Source organism: Rhipicephalus microplus, chromosome 3 (assembly GCF_043290135.1).
Source record: "Rhipicephalus microplus isolate Deutch F79 chromosome 3, USDA_Rmic, whole genome shotgun sequence".
NCBI lineage: Eukaryota > Metazoa > Arthropoda > Arachnida > Ixodida > Ixodidae > Rhipicephalus > Rhipicephalus microplus.
The window spans coordinates 139,463,477-139,477,990 of NC_134702.1; positions in this window are offsets into that span (position 1 = coordinate 139,463,477).

Consider the following 14,514-nt stretch of genomic DNA (forward strand, 5'->3'; position numbering starts at 1 on the left):
CGCTACCTAGCCGTAGTATTTAGTGAGCTAATCATTAGATTTATCTTTTTTTTTTCTTTAAATAGTGAAGTTGATAATTCGTATTTTGCAGTGAAGGGTTTAATTTTCACTCGTGTCTTGACTTTAGCCACCAATCGGATAACCTCCTTCTAGTTAAGTCTACCCGCTTAAAGTCTATTTTGCCCTCCCTGTCCCTAAACCCCAGTGCCCATTAAGTGTCTCAGTATGATGTGCGGATTACAGTTCTTGGACGTACTGCATTTTCTAGATTGCAATGCCGAGCGTGGTGTTGTCAACTTCACGAATGGGACCCGGAAATGAGGTTCGGCATGCCCCCTAAATTGAAACGGCAACTCACAAGTATGATCCACCGCATTCGTCTTGGTGTAGCGTACACCAGACGTTACGCACATATCATCGGTCGCAGTGACACTGGTCCTAATTGTGAACACTGTGCCAGAAACACTTGAGCATATATTTTGTGTCTGCCCAGCATACACACGTGAACGACAAACACTGATTTCTTCTACTGAAATATCGCAGTAGGTCATCAACTGATGAGACCATGTTGGGCCCTTGGCCAAACACCAACAGTGCAACTGTGGTCACAAGAGCAGTTATAACCTTTTTGGAAACAACTGGACTATGTGCGCGGCTATAAAATGTGTCTCAGCTAGAAATAACACTACATACTCACCTCTCTATTTCACCATCGTCATCTATTAATCTTTATTTTCCCCTTTCCCTTCCCCCAGTGTAGAGTAGCAGGCTAGAGCAAGCTATCGCTCAGGCCGACCTCTCTGCCTTTTTATAAATAAACGTACCTCCTCCTCCTCCAAAGGTAAAAGTGTTCTTGCTGCCGAGTTTTGCTTGTCGCGAAGGACACAGTCGACGATGAAATAAATGCTTTCACACAGTACACGTGTGACTGACCGGACGCACATGCATGAAACCCCAGTGCGTCGGCGAAGTGCTCATACGATGGATGGAAACAACTTTATTGTAATGTTCTTACGAAGCCTGTGATCTCCGAAGGCCAGAGCTACTGCGTTGCCGGCTGTTTTGTCAAGTGTGAACACGTACGGCCGTTCTCATCCGTTGCTACGTGAATGCTCACGTGCTGTCATAAGCCGTGCATGTTATTCAGCAAGGCAGACAAGCTGTTTTGTAGTTAGATGAGCTAACGCCGTCGGCACTTGCCCTTGGGCATCGTTTATCAAGTGCTGATCGCCTAGAACATTGCAGTGACACGTCAGTATTTTTAAAAGAAGTGGCGTGCCGGTTACCTCGTCAGGTGATGGTACACTGAGTGACATAAAAAAAAGTTGCCCGAGACTACGTTGCAGTGCACCTTTCTGTCATCAAAACTTTGATAACCAGTGGAAATCAGCATTCCTGACACCTGTGCCGAAGAAAACAATGCAGCCAGCTGCATTTGAGCTTTTTGTGTCTTTTTGCGTCTCGCCGATTAGGAGCACTAATTCGCAAAACACTTTATCATAACATATATAGTCAATCCTGCAAGAGTCATTGAAGATCCAATATTAAAGGGCCTGTGGACGGGACCACCACCAGCAGCAAGTCGGGCTGATGAGGAGGCGCAAATGTTAAAAACAATACTTAAGTGAACAAAAAAAATTAACTATAAGTGCAATAGGACTTGAACCACCGACCTCGCAAGTTGATATGTTGCTTTAACCAACTACGCCACAGCTGGCAATCGGTTTGGGATGGCAAACAAATCGATTTTGTATTGTTGTCACGCTAAACCGAACTAACATTTTTTGTTTTTTTTTTTGTTTGGACGTAATTTTAACGGCTTTTATCGTTATGTCTCGACGTACCGCTAGACACTTCCGACTATTCCAACAAAGCGCCTAACCGAAAAATGCATGACGTCACTTCCGTGCGGTGCAGCAGTCGTTTCTGTGTGAGGGTGGCTTGTGCGCCGCGCGGTGCAGCAGCCTCTGCCATAATATAATTGTATGAAACTTTATGCTTTAAGGCAATGCTTTCGCTGATAGCCACATGCAGCCACCACTCAGTCAAGAATTTAGTTAATGATTTAGCCAAAACTCTACGCATACAGTAAGTCATTCTACCAGTTCTGCGGCTCTACACAAGCGTTGCTGGTGTCAACGCTTGTGTAGATCAAAATGGCAAAACGTGAGCCACAGGCGCGCTGGTCTACCCTCTGATTTTACTCTCTTCCTTCGGCACGAAGGCAAGCGTCTTTTGTGACCCCCCCCCCCCCCTGCAAACACAATAATGCCCTCACAGTTGCCTCCGAGAAGCAGAAATGTCACGTGACAGAAATATCACGTGACAGAATGGTACGGCATAGAGTTTCCTATGTGGTACGGTAATGTCACGTGACTGAATGGTACGGAGGCGAGCGGTCTCATGCGGCGGCTGGTCGCAACACAAGGCAGGAGGCATGGCCTCCGAGATCAAGGGCTGGCAAGAGGCACCTCTCAATTGAAAAGAGCGTTCCAGGCATAGTTTTTCCCGGAAGCGTTGCTAGAGTGTACTAGAGCACTGTAGCGTTGCTCTACGCGTGCACTGGTGTTTTCGTGAATTTGGTGCGGACGAACACGGAGAGAGCACACTGCTCTTGCGAAAGCGCTATCTACTGCGGCGTTGGTTTCGCAAGCCCTACGTTATAGTGGCTAGCCACCATACCTACGTGTTTGACACTGCTCCCCAATATGATGGACTGTGAAGAACGGGCCAAGGCTGAAGCTGACGTGCTGAAGCGCCACTTCAGAGGATTATACAAGAAAGGAAACGTGTGGTTCGGCTACGTTGAACGTGCGAAGGCGTTTGAAAGCTTGCTGCATGACCCTGATGTTATGAACAGAACCTTTACTATCAACCGCCAAATCGACCGGTATGCCGTTGTCGCATAACATTTGTTACGAGTCTGCGCGGCAGTACCGAAAGGTAGCCGGGATGTGCCCAGAATAATGTGCCTAGATTTTTAGAGGGAAAAAGCTAGGGACTTTAGTCTGGAAATAAGAGGGCAGGGGAGCATACCTGTGTTCGTGCAGGTATGGGACTGAACTTTACGACTGCGAAATAGCGAAAAACGACAACACAGAGGTTCAGTCTTCTTTCTATTTCGTAGTTTGTCACGCTGTTTTCCTGCGTAACTTTTTATGTATGTGCCTGAATATTTGGAGGGTGGGCAGGGGGGTAAAGAGGGTGACTGAACTTTCAACGCCGTTACTACAGTGTGAAGCCCTTTGCAACAGGACGTGTAGGTGGGCTCAGAGCGCAAACATAAACACGCTGAATGTACTAGGTGCACACACACTATTGTACTCTTTTTTTGTTTTTTCACATTTGCAGAGCGCATCGCATATGTCAGAATGAGGTACATGCAACAAAGCAAATAGCCACAGCACGTGTTTACAATCGTGTTATAAGTTTGAATTTCTTGTCTCGCCATAGTAGTGATAGTTGGCCTACACTGAGTGCAGTAATGAAGTGTAAATGTACAGGCTCGTTTTCTTTAATAGACACTAAGTACCGTGTTCTTTGCGATGTGCCAGGCCTGTAGCATTTGTGGCATGTGTATACGTTCGCCCTGCGTCTTTCTATTTGCACTGTTCTGTGAATGAGCAATGGGCATCTCATGCATTGTCAGATTGAGAAACAAAGTGACCAGCGTAGTTCACAGCAGTGGTCGTTTGACTGCTGGCACAGATGAACGATGATTTGCCACTGTACTGTTTTGTAGTCGAAACTGGCGACAATCACTTCAAGAGACGTGGCTGCTTGCAGGCTATGGGCTACACGAGGTTTTAGGTTTTGCTTTATGTTCGATCGGTGTTTCGGTCGGCAGCCGTTCCGCATTGTGACTGGCGAAATTCATTTTCTTTCTTTTTTTTCTTGCAATAAAACCGACCTCTGTACGTTCAGCAGTTCGTTTGCGTGGACACGAATTTCTTACCTGCACTGCGCGAGTCGTGGAGCGGTGTGTTATTGGGAGTTGTGCATCGACAGTGATGACCTACGATATTAAATAAAATAGAACTGGCCAATGTGGGTCGAGTTAATAATGCATGGTTGCTCGCGTTGAGAGGTGTTGTCAGTGCCATTCGCTTATCACTTAGTGTCATACGCAATCACTTTATGAGATAGTCGGTGCGGCGAGGTTTCTTGGTTCTCGCGCAGCGCTCTTCAAGGTGGTCCCGCACGAGGTGGCCGCCAACGGTGGTGCAGCGTTCTTTTGTTGTCTGTTAAAAGCTTGCAGTACACCGGACGCTGTCATGTCAGGCTTTTCTCTAAGCGAAGGCCCACTGTCACGTAACTACGATTCTCGTGCAGTCACAATTTTTGAACTTCTTTTTGAGTGATGGTGGTCGTAACAACTTCATTAATAACTCCGGAAATTTGGGACCTGGGTCTAGGCCTGCCCCGAGGAGGAAAGGAGACCCTGTCTCCTCGCTGCCTTGCGGGCTTGCTGGAAGGCCCACAGTTGATCTTAAAGATTGGAGCTACGCAGCACAGCCGTCCACCGCGCCGCGGCCTCGTCTGAGAGACTGCATTTTCTTTTGCTGAAACTGCACATTCCCAGAGAATGTGCCTAAGTGATGCGTGAGTCCAACCGCACAATTTGCAAGTATCATCTGAATAGACATCTGAGTATATCCTCTTCAAATGAATGGGGGTTGTGGAAGGTCTCGGTTTGCAATTGTCTCCGATCTACTGCTTCGGATCTGTCGAGTTCGGGGCTTGGTGGTGGATAAATGCGCCTAGATTTTTTATAAAAGTTCATAACGATCGCAGTGTCGGGTCAATCTATCCCTCTCTTTCGAGCCCTACATGGTATGCACACCTTCTGAAGAGGAACTTTCTACAAGGACACGGAACGTGAGACCTTGCGCTACACGATGGACCTCCCCATTGAGGTTGGGAACGGGGGTGTGGGGAGACGTGTGAACCAGGAACCATATAATATGTCGTTCTTCTGTCTCTTCGGAGGTTATATACTTTGTGTTGGCTTTAGGTATAGCCACGGCCTCTGGTGAAATGCGACCTTGTGCTTAAATTATGACCACTGTCTGTGAATCACTTAGTATGTATCGGCTATTGGGGCAAACTATGGCTAGGGCTATCACCACTTCTTCCGCTACCTCAGGGTGTCAGCTGCGTACGCTACATAAGCTGACAAATTGTTTGTCAGTATTGAGGACTGCCGCTATGAAGGCACGTAGATCCGCGTATTCTGCCGCGTCTACGAACAGCGCTTTTTTGTCCCTACCAAAGGCTTGTAGTAGAGACCGGGCTCTGCTCTCGGTCTCTGACCCTGCTCTCTACTCTGACCCTGATTCATGTTCGGGGTGCATGTTCTTAGGGATGTTAGCTATGCGTAGCTTTTCTCTGACCAGAATTGGGAGGTATTTCTTATTGCCGCGCTGTTTGTGATTGATTGATTTACATGTGGGGTTTAACGTCCCAAAACCACCATATAATTATGATAGACGCCGTAGTGGAGGGCTTTGGAAGTTTCGACCACCGGGAGTTCTTTAACGTGAGCCCAAAGCTGAGCATACAGGCCTACAACATTTCCGCTTCCATCGGAAATACAGCCGCTGCTGCCGGGATTCGATCCCGCGACTTGCGGGTCAGCAGCTGAGTAAGCCACTATAGACCACCGCGGTGGGGTACTGTTTGGGATAGGCTATCTTAAATTTGTGATGTGTTTTTTTAAATGTTTCCTGGGAACCATGTTTTCAACCAAACCTTTTACAGTATGCCTTAAACTTTAAACTTTTTGGAACATGTTTGTTATGAGGGCTCGATAGGCCGCGGGGTATGTAAAAAGGTAGTGCAGCTCATACCTGGCAATAATCTGTTAAAAAACTTCTCTCAATATGTGTTTGAGTGTTATGTGTATTTTTAGCCAATTTAAATATGCACTGGTTCCCCCATGCTGTTCCCCCACTGGTTCCCCCATGATACTTGCGCACAAGTATCCACAGTGCGAAGGCAAAACTGAAGTATGGTACGTTAAAATGAATTTCACAATGTTTTTGTCGATAAAATTACGGGAGGCGTAATCTTTGTCCCCACTTTGAACCATATAATCTAAAACATTGCCTCCGAGATGCAGCGCACAGCAATTCATCTGCAGAGCAGACGACGGATGACAACTTGCCCTAAAGCGTGCTCTTCAGTCTAATGCAGCAGTCTTCGTGCCCCAAATGGTAAATATTTGTTATGAATCGTTTATGAACTCATTGAACATTCAATTCTCTTACCCAACGTCTTGCAAACACATGGCCGTCACAGCAGCTCCATCTGTGTGTCAGTAATGGAGAGGCACCACATATTAGAAGTCTCAGTGCTCTACGTATAAGAGTGAATTCAGATACTGTAGAATACCGTGTTCAAAATAGTTACTCCCATCTGCTAAAACAGCCTTTCTTCACCAAATGCGGTCACGTTTACTCTCGTTTGAAGCTTATTGCCGCTTTTCCTTTCCGTTGTCTAGATTTCTCAACTTATCAGCGCATTCTCGAAAAGCTCTGATTTGTACCACGAATATTGTCGCTAAAAACAAAATAATGCAACATGTTTTTCTATATTATCGTATGATGGCCTTCGGTTGTCTATTTACGAGATTTTAAGAAAAATCGAAGATGTGTTTTTTTATTATTCAAATTTCAGTGGAGTACGCTTTTGCCAATACGAGAACTTTGAGGCAATATATAAAATTTACATTTGCCCTACGGCAGCAATAATTTATGTACTTAATGAACACACTATATCCTTAAAGCGTGTCAAGTTTGAGAACGCTGCTTGCATTACTTTCGGGAAAAAAGGGGGAATACGTAACTTATTTTACACTGTTGCAAAATTAGGCATTTTTAAAAGCTATTTTCTTAAGGTCTACAAAATTTCAACCGTATGAATTTATTCTTCATTAGACATGCATTTCAGGTAAAAATATCTTCCTTGAAACAAAAATATTTGTCTTTTTATAGCATCTGCAATTTTCAAAAATGACAGGTGACGAAATCGGTGCCTCCGTGTTGGTGAAGTTTGATATTTTTTCCTCGTAAGTTACGCCGTTAATCATAAAATGAAGTTGACTTTCGGGCTACCTGGTGATAGGTGCACAAAATATAAAATACTCAATGAAATCTAAAATATCAACTTTTGGACCCGTGTCGATCTCTCGTGGAATCATCCAGTAGAGTTTTAGAATGCCTGCTTCTGTGTGTTGTACAATCCTGGAGTTTTTGTGTTGAGCTGTATTGGCTTCCATTCATATTCAGAAAGAAGGCAAAAAACAGCATAGAGCCCTAATAAAATTCATGTGAAGAAAACGGAAACACATTACGGGGCCATGTCATGGCGCAGCAAGGCTGTAGCAACTAACTGGTGCTAATCTCGCTGATAGGGATGAAGGTAGTTGAATAATTCACAGTTGCGAGACTGCAGTAGTTTCTTTTTTTTTCCAGTGAGCCGTATATAAAACAGGGGTCTACTTTAATTGACACTTTCTCGAAAAGAATTTTCTCACCTTGAATTCCTGCTTTTTTTGTGTATGCAATAAGAATGTAGTGTTTGTGTTGTGAACCGAAGGGGTGGTCATGCCATTTTTACGCTATAAAACATTGTTATGCTTGCTTGAAAACAAAATCTTCACATTTGTTTCCTGCTGCTTGAAATGCATTTCTGGCAATTTTTTAGTGAAAACTTGGGGGAATGTTCATTGTAAGCATTGCTCTGTTCCTGATGTACGTACATGCAATCCTCCACTTCTTTCTTTTCTTTTAGGTCAACAGTGAGAAATGCAGTACAGAACGTCAGCTTGAAATCATTTAAAGAAGGTTAATGGCCTCTTTGAAACGTGTGCTTGAAGAAGATAGGGAAGGTCTGCTTCGCCAGCACTGACTCTACGTTTCTAAGTCGGATGTCAACAGTCATTGCAGTCACGATACACTGTCGTGTGGGAATCCCAGTGTACATGTCAAACCAGAAGTAGATGATAGTGATACAGCTGACTGTGGAAGCCCCAGGGGACAAGTTTGTTTGTTTGTTTGTTTGTTTATTAATACTGTCAACCCCAGCTGGGGTTTTTACAGGAGTGGAAAACAAATGAAAGAAATGGTCATGAAATACGTTACAAAATAGAGACATACAGCGAACACAGGTATTTACACTAAAAGACAAAGTTAAACACAGGCATGTGCACTTGCATTCTGCGCATAGAAAACAACAATTAACAAAGCGAGAGGCAATATACATTGACATCGTGAATTATGACGCATCTATTTCGGAGAAAATAAGCGATTCTAAAGCTGCAGAAAACGCCGTGATAGAGGAAGACATCGCGACTTTGTTTGGTAGTTCATTCCATTCTTTAATTGCCCTCGGAAAGAAGCTGTATTTAAATGCGTCGTTTCGGGTGGCTGGTGGCTGTATATATAAAGTGTGTTTGTGTCTAGAGCGCGGATCTGGAGAAATTTCAAAGAAATCTAATGAGTTGATTTTAACCTGACTACGAATAATGAGGAATAGGAATTTCAAACGGTCATACTTAGTTCTAAGTTCTAAGGCTTGTAGGTTTGCACGGTTGCAAAGATCGGAAGCAGAGTGCATACGTTGATATTTATTGAATATAAACCTGGCAGCCATTCTTTGAACTTTCTCCAGTTTATGTAGGTTAGTGGTGGTATGAGGGTCCCATACTATTTTACAATATTCAATTATTGGGCGTACTAGCATTTTGTACGCAAGACTTTTTACTTCGGGTGTTGCGTCATGTAACCTGCGCCTCAGACCCCATAGAGTTTTGTTTGCCTTTCTACAGGTGACGTCTACGTGAGTATTCCACCTCAAATCTGGAGTGAATATTAGCCCTAAATATTTATATTCTGTTACCCTTTTTAGATCGTGGGAACCAATATTGTAATTATATTTGAGAGGTACCTTTTTTCTTGTTATGCTCATGCAAACTGATTTTACGGGGTTTAGAACCATCTGCCATTCATTACACCATAGTAAAATTTTGTTTAAGTTGTTGTTCAGGTCTACCTGGTCTCTCAGGGATGTGATCTTGTTATATATAACGCAGTCATCTGCAAACAATCTCACGGGAACAGACAAATCTAAGGGCAGGTCATTTATAAAAATAAGAAATAAAAGAGGCCCCAGAACACTGCCTTGAGGCACACCGGATATAACGGGTCTGGACTTCGATTTAATTTTATTTATTTCTACGTACTGTGTACGAGAATGGAGGTAAGAAATGAACCACTGAGTAATATTTGAGTTTCTGAATATTTCATTTACTTTTAGTAAGAGTTTGGGATGCGAGACCTTATCGAAGGCTTTGGCGAAATCTAAGAATATTAGATCAATCTGTTCCCGTCGATTAATTGCCTGCGCAAAATCGTGAACTGTAACAACAAGCTGCGTTACTGTAGATAATCCCCTTCGAAAGCCGTGTTGCACAGGTGATAATAAATTGTGAGTGTCTAAATAATTAGAGAGATGCTTACACAGTATATGCTCAAGCAGTTTGGAGCAGGTACTCGTAAGAGAGATAGGCCTGTAGTTACCCACTTCTGAAGTGTTCCCACTTTTGTGAACTGGTATTATTTTAGCTTCTTTCCAGGCTACAGGAAATGAGGCTTGATTAATTGAAGTTTGAAAGATTATAGTAAGATACTTTGCGACCCATTGAGCATATCTATATAGAAACTCGTTCGGAATGCCGTCTGGACCAGCGGATTTCTTAATGTCAATGTGTAGAAGAAGGTAGAACCAAAAGTATCCAAATGTTATACATCGAAGCGTAGATGTCCCAAGGGTTATATGGAAGCACTGGCAGGTAAAAAAAATAATAGTTGATGTTGTTCATCGGGGCATGACATCAGTGGAAGAGATAGAAAGCTACATAGAAATTTATATTCAAGATTACCTAATGAAAAATAAAAATGCTCAATGTACAAGCCCAAATCATATGACATCAAGGGACTTGCAAAATCGTGTCTGGCAGGCACTTCGTGCATGCAGGTTTGATTCACTGGTCAGGACATAGTAGCAGAATACGTGGAAGAACTTCGTGAGAAGACGCCAATCCTCAACTGCTTCTTTCGTGCTTGTGAGGTAAAGATCAAGTGAACAACCAGTCGCTGCAAGGTCAAAGGGTACATACTCTAGAGTCCCTGTCACAGGAGTGCCAGGAAACGCTACTGTTTTGCCTCCAGACTGATTTCATGAAAGAACCGTTGCTAAAATACAGCAGTGATGTCTTGTCCCTTGTTGCAACCTATAAGACAACCGAATGTGCACTTCCGCTGTTCTTCATCATGATGAAGGCCCCCTACTGAAACGCAGTCGTAGGCGCTTTTGTTGTCTAGTTTAAACGGCCGAGTGCATTGGCGAAACATTAGGCATTTGGAGAGCTTGGAATCCCGATGAGAACCCCAGGTTTTGTATAGTAGACTGCAACGAGGCGGAGAATGCCGCTATTTCCATGCCTTCCCCTGCTAGTGTACTATCTTCACTGATTATCAGAAAAAACAGGCTTGGCAGGACTGGCTCTCAAGAAAAGAGGACGGTGTTGCGGACGTCTTTCATGTGAAAGATCTGCTCAACCGGATAGCAGACAGCCAGAATGAGGAAAAGTTCAAGCGGGTGGTCACACGTTTGGATCGGTCACATTATTATCTGCAAAATGAGAAGTTGCGGAGGTACATCACGCACTGGCTCTCAATTAGAGAAAAGTGGGTTAAAATGTACCGTGACCTTTCTGTTGACAGCTATGACAGATCAGGTCTAAGGCTTTACTTGACAAAGAACTGTGGCCAGATTAGCCTTTTAGAGCTTGTCAGAACTTTGGCTAAAAATGTTCCACGGATATCAGAGCCCCAGTATTTTGGGCCAGTACTAGTTCAATTGATTGAGTGTTGAGCGCAATAGAGGCAGCTGAGATCTTCAGGGATAAACATTGAGAGGGTCAATGTGCTCAGGACACTGTAGAATATCATTGGCAAAAAATGCAGCAAAGGATGTTGTTGCAGACATACAACAGCCTTTCGAGTACTGATGTTTTAAGTCGGCACTTGGGAAAAATGTACTTCTGAATTTCACGACATGCGTGACAGTGCTATATTGCAATTCCTGCTCACAGTCTTGATGGAGGCCAAGACGGTCATTCTCAAGAACTTGGCCAATAGTTCAACTTGGCCAACCTTCATAGGCAATTCAGCCTTTTCAATGAAGTAAACTATAAAATAAAGAGTTTCGAATAACACAGCAAGTCTTAGTCATGTTTTTCAAAAAGAAAGGTCCAAATAACGGCCCATTATTTGGACGTTTGACTGAGTGAGCTCCTTTTAAAAGATGTCCAGAAATAACTTGAGGTAATCATTCGTGTTCAGCACTTATTAAACGGACATTTAAAGAGAAGTTTTGCATGAAAAGGCAATATAAATGTTAATCTGTCACACTGCTTCACAACGGATTCATTCCTTATGTGGAAGAGCTGGCATCAGATATTAGTGCTCTCCAGAAAGTCCACATATGTTGAGTGCAGGTGGAGGAGGAAAAGAAAAACTAAAGGACAGGGAGTTTTAGAGCATAGGGCTGAAGAGTGCTTATGCTCCTCATTGAAACAAGAGATCTTAGATCTTAGAGGTATTTCTGGAGGCAGAGACATTGGAAAGTACACACATTTTAGGGCTCTTAGCTTTCTATTCTGGTCAGCTATAAAATATATGCATGATGGTATAGTCCACTTGAGAGGAGTTACACGACCCTGTCGCCAGAGCTTATCAAAGAACACTGGATTACTAAAAACACATTAATGCACATGTTGCTTGTTACTTTGGCGAAACAAACAGTGAAAGATTAGATGAAGTTGTTTTTTGCTCAAATTGTTACCATCAAGCTCATTCATACCCATTGATTCATGGAGAGCTTGCTCTGCATTGTTGACAAAATCTTACAGTGGCGTTCACCACACCATTCCTTCGTTGAGAATGAGTGCGTAATAATTGTCCATGAATGTATATCACAACTAAATGGCCATAACCACAATTGCATATATGATATAATTGTAATCAGAATTACGTAACGCATGATGATCAGGCCTCTCACAAACACTGATATTTTCAAAGGTTTGAGAATGATAGAAAAGCCTCCCCATGTAGAGCAAGTAAGGTTTTTTCGAATTGGGACGCCAGAATTTCCAAGTATTTACGTGTACTTTTGGTCTTATTGTGCAGTACTTGTGTGGGCCCTTACACTAATGAGCACTAGTCTTACAGTTAAGACGTGCAGCCTGCAGGGGTGGCAACAAGGTGAAATATTCTGACAGCTGCATTCACGTGCATTCAGGAGCAAGTGGAGCCAATTCGGGAGCAAGGTAGTGCCAATATTTGAAAACAGTTGGTAGAAGGTCTGTCCATGTAGGTATCCCACCTTCTAAGAAAAATGGCTGCAGATCTGGCGATGCCTGATGTGGCCTGTTGGCTTAATATACCAGGCGCTGTCCTATAACGGTACAGTGTCCACAGATGTCTCAGTGAGTCTAGGTGACAGGCCGCATTGCGTATGACAGGCCTTTCATTGGGTATTCTGGCTGAATTCGACAGAAGGTGCCAAGCAGAGAACCATGCGAGAGATAACCCAGTATGTGATTTCGGGACGTTTATCCCCGACAATAATTATTATATTAACGTGAAGACCTCATGAAGATGTTTGGTATTGGTGCATCATGGCCTTCCACAGTCGGCTGTTAACATAGCTATTCCTCCATAGCAAAAGACAAGGAGTTCAACATTGGACTGTATCTGAGAGAAACTAAATGCTGTGGCATCACATGCTAGGGTGAAATAGCACATATGAAAAGCTGTTGCACAAGGGCAACAATTCCTGTAATTAGTACTTAGTATACTGAAATGCCCCATGACGAAAAGAAGATACTATGCTAAAGTCCTCTGAATGTTATCACCACCAAACGAAATACCCGTTTTCAGTGCTTCATTGAGCCAATTTTTCTCTAATAGCAACTCTCTCCACATGCTATTTTCCCACAAGACGTGGCGAGAAACCTCCTATGTAAATATTATAAATTCTTGCTCGTAAAATTTGTGGAGCTACATCAAGTTGGTCAGCAATAGCCCAATAGGTGAATCAGAGGCGTTTTAACAGCCGAGTTATTTAAGCTTTTTGTTGAGCCTATGGCAGTGCGAACAGAAGGTGTCATCATCATGATAAATTGACACTCGCTCTTTCTGTCGTCTTTTCTTTTTGTTTTCCTTTTGTTTCGCTACCTGTGCTCGACCACAAGTACTTGCATAAGAAGCTTCGATAAAGTTCTGTAGCTCTTGTAAAATAATTTAGATCGCTAGAAAGGAGTGGTCGCGGGACTGCAGGCTTGACAAACACAACATTACCTGTTTGTAAATACAAAATGGGCCTTCACTTTTCATCATTGCTGGCGTTACACTGGCGTATAATCGCTATCGCGACCACGTCCACTGTTTGCAGCATGTCTCCTTAAGACTGCATAATCACCGCAAATGTAAAAATTCTGATTATAAATGTTCTACAGTGTTTTCTGCGTTACCATTCCGTGTTACAAGCTTTGACAGGTAAGCTTTCAGTTGCACTCAAGGAAACGGGTACTATAATTATCGGTTCTGGGTCCCTTTAATCAGTAAACTGCCAGAGGGGCCCAAAGACTTACTACACTAACCTTCAGGGACATTTCAATGAGCCAGTGTCGCCAAAACACGAAGCATAGTGTGAAATCTATGACGCCATGCGTGAAGATTTTGGGGCGCGATATTTAAAAATGACACTTTGACCTTGATGGTCTCTTCTGTTAATAAACGTATGAATGTAAAATTAACAGCACCATAATTGCCAGAGTTTCTTTAGTACAATATATATCATTGCTGTTCCTATTTACCTCGCAGTAGACAATTGCCCGAGCAGACAAAAGTTAATTCAAAAGGGGTAGTATTCGATAGCCGCCTGAACAGGCTAAGTCAAATTAACTTTGTATGTGCCATAGATGTCAATTCAGTATTCTACGAATGGCTAGAAATGAATTTTTAAAAATAATAACATTAAAATAATTTTCTATTTTGCTTATGTTGAGTATATCACCTTTCATGTTGCATGAATTCACCGGAATATACTTTTAGAACATGTCTTGAACCCATACGAAAAAAAAAAGCAGCTTTGCAGCAGTGGTGCCAAGCATGAAGGAATCGCGCAGGTGCCTTCTTCGTTTCCCTCGAATTTTCCTTTTTTTTCTTCCTTCTTACTTTTTCTACCATATTTTAATGTTTTTTGTTTATGCCTGCTTCTCTTTTTACTTCTCTACGTATTTCTTCCTACTTCTTTTTCTTATCTTTTCTTTCTACCAAACGCTGCAGGCAGCGGAAAGATCTGAAAAGGTGGCTGTCAAACACCGCCGGACCATCATCTCTCCCTGAAAGGCCAATTTCAACCAAATAAAGTTGTATATTTCTC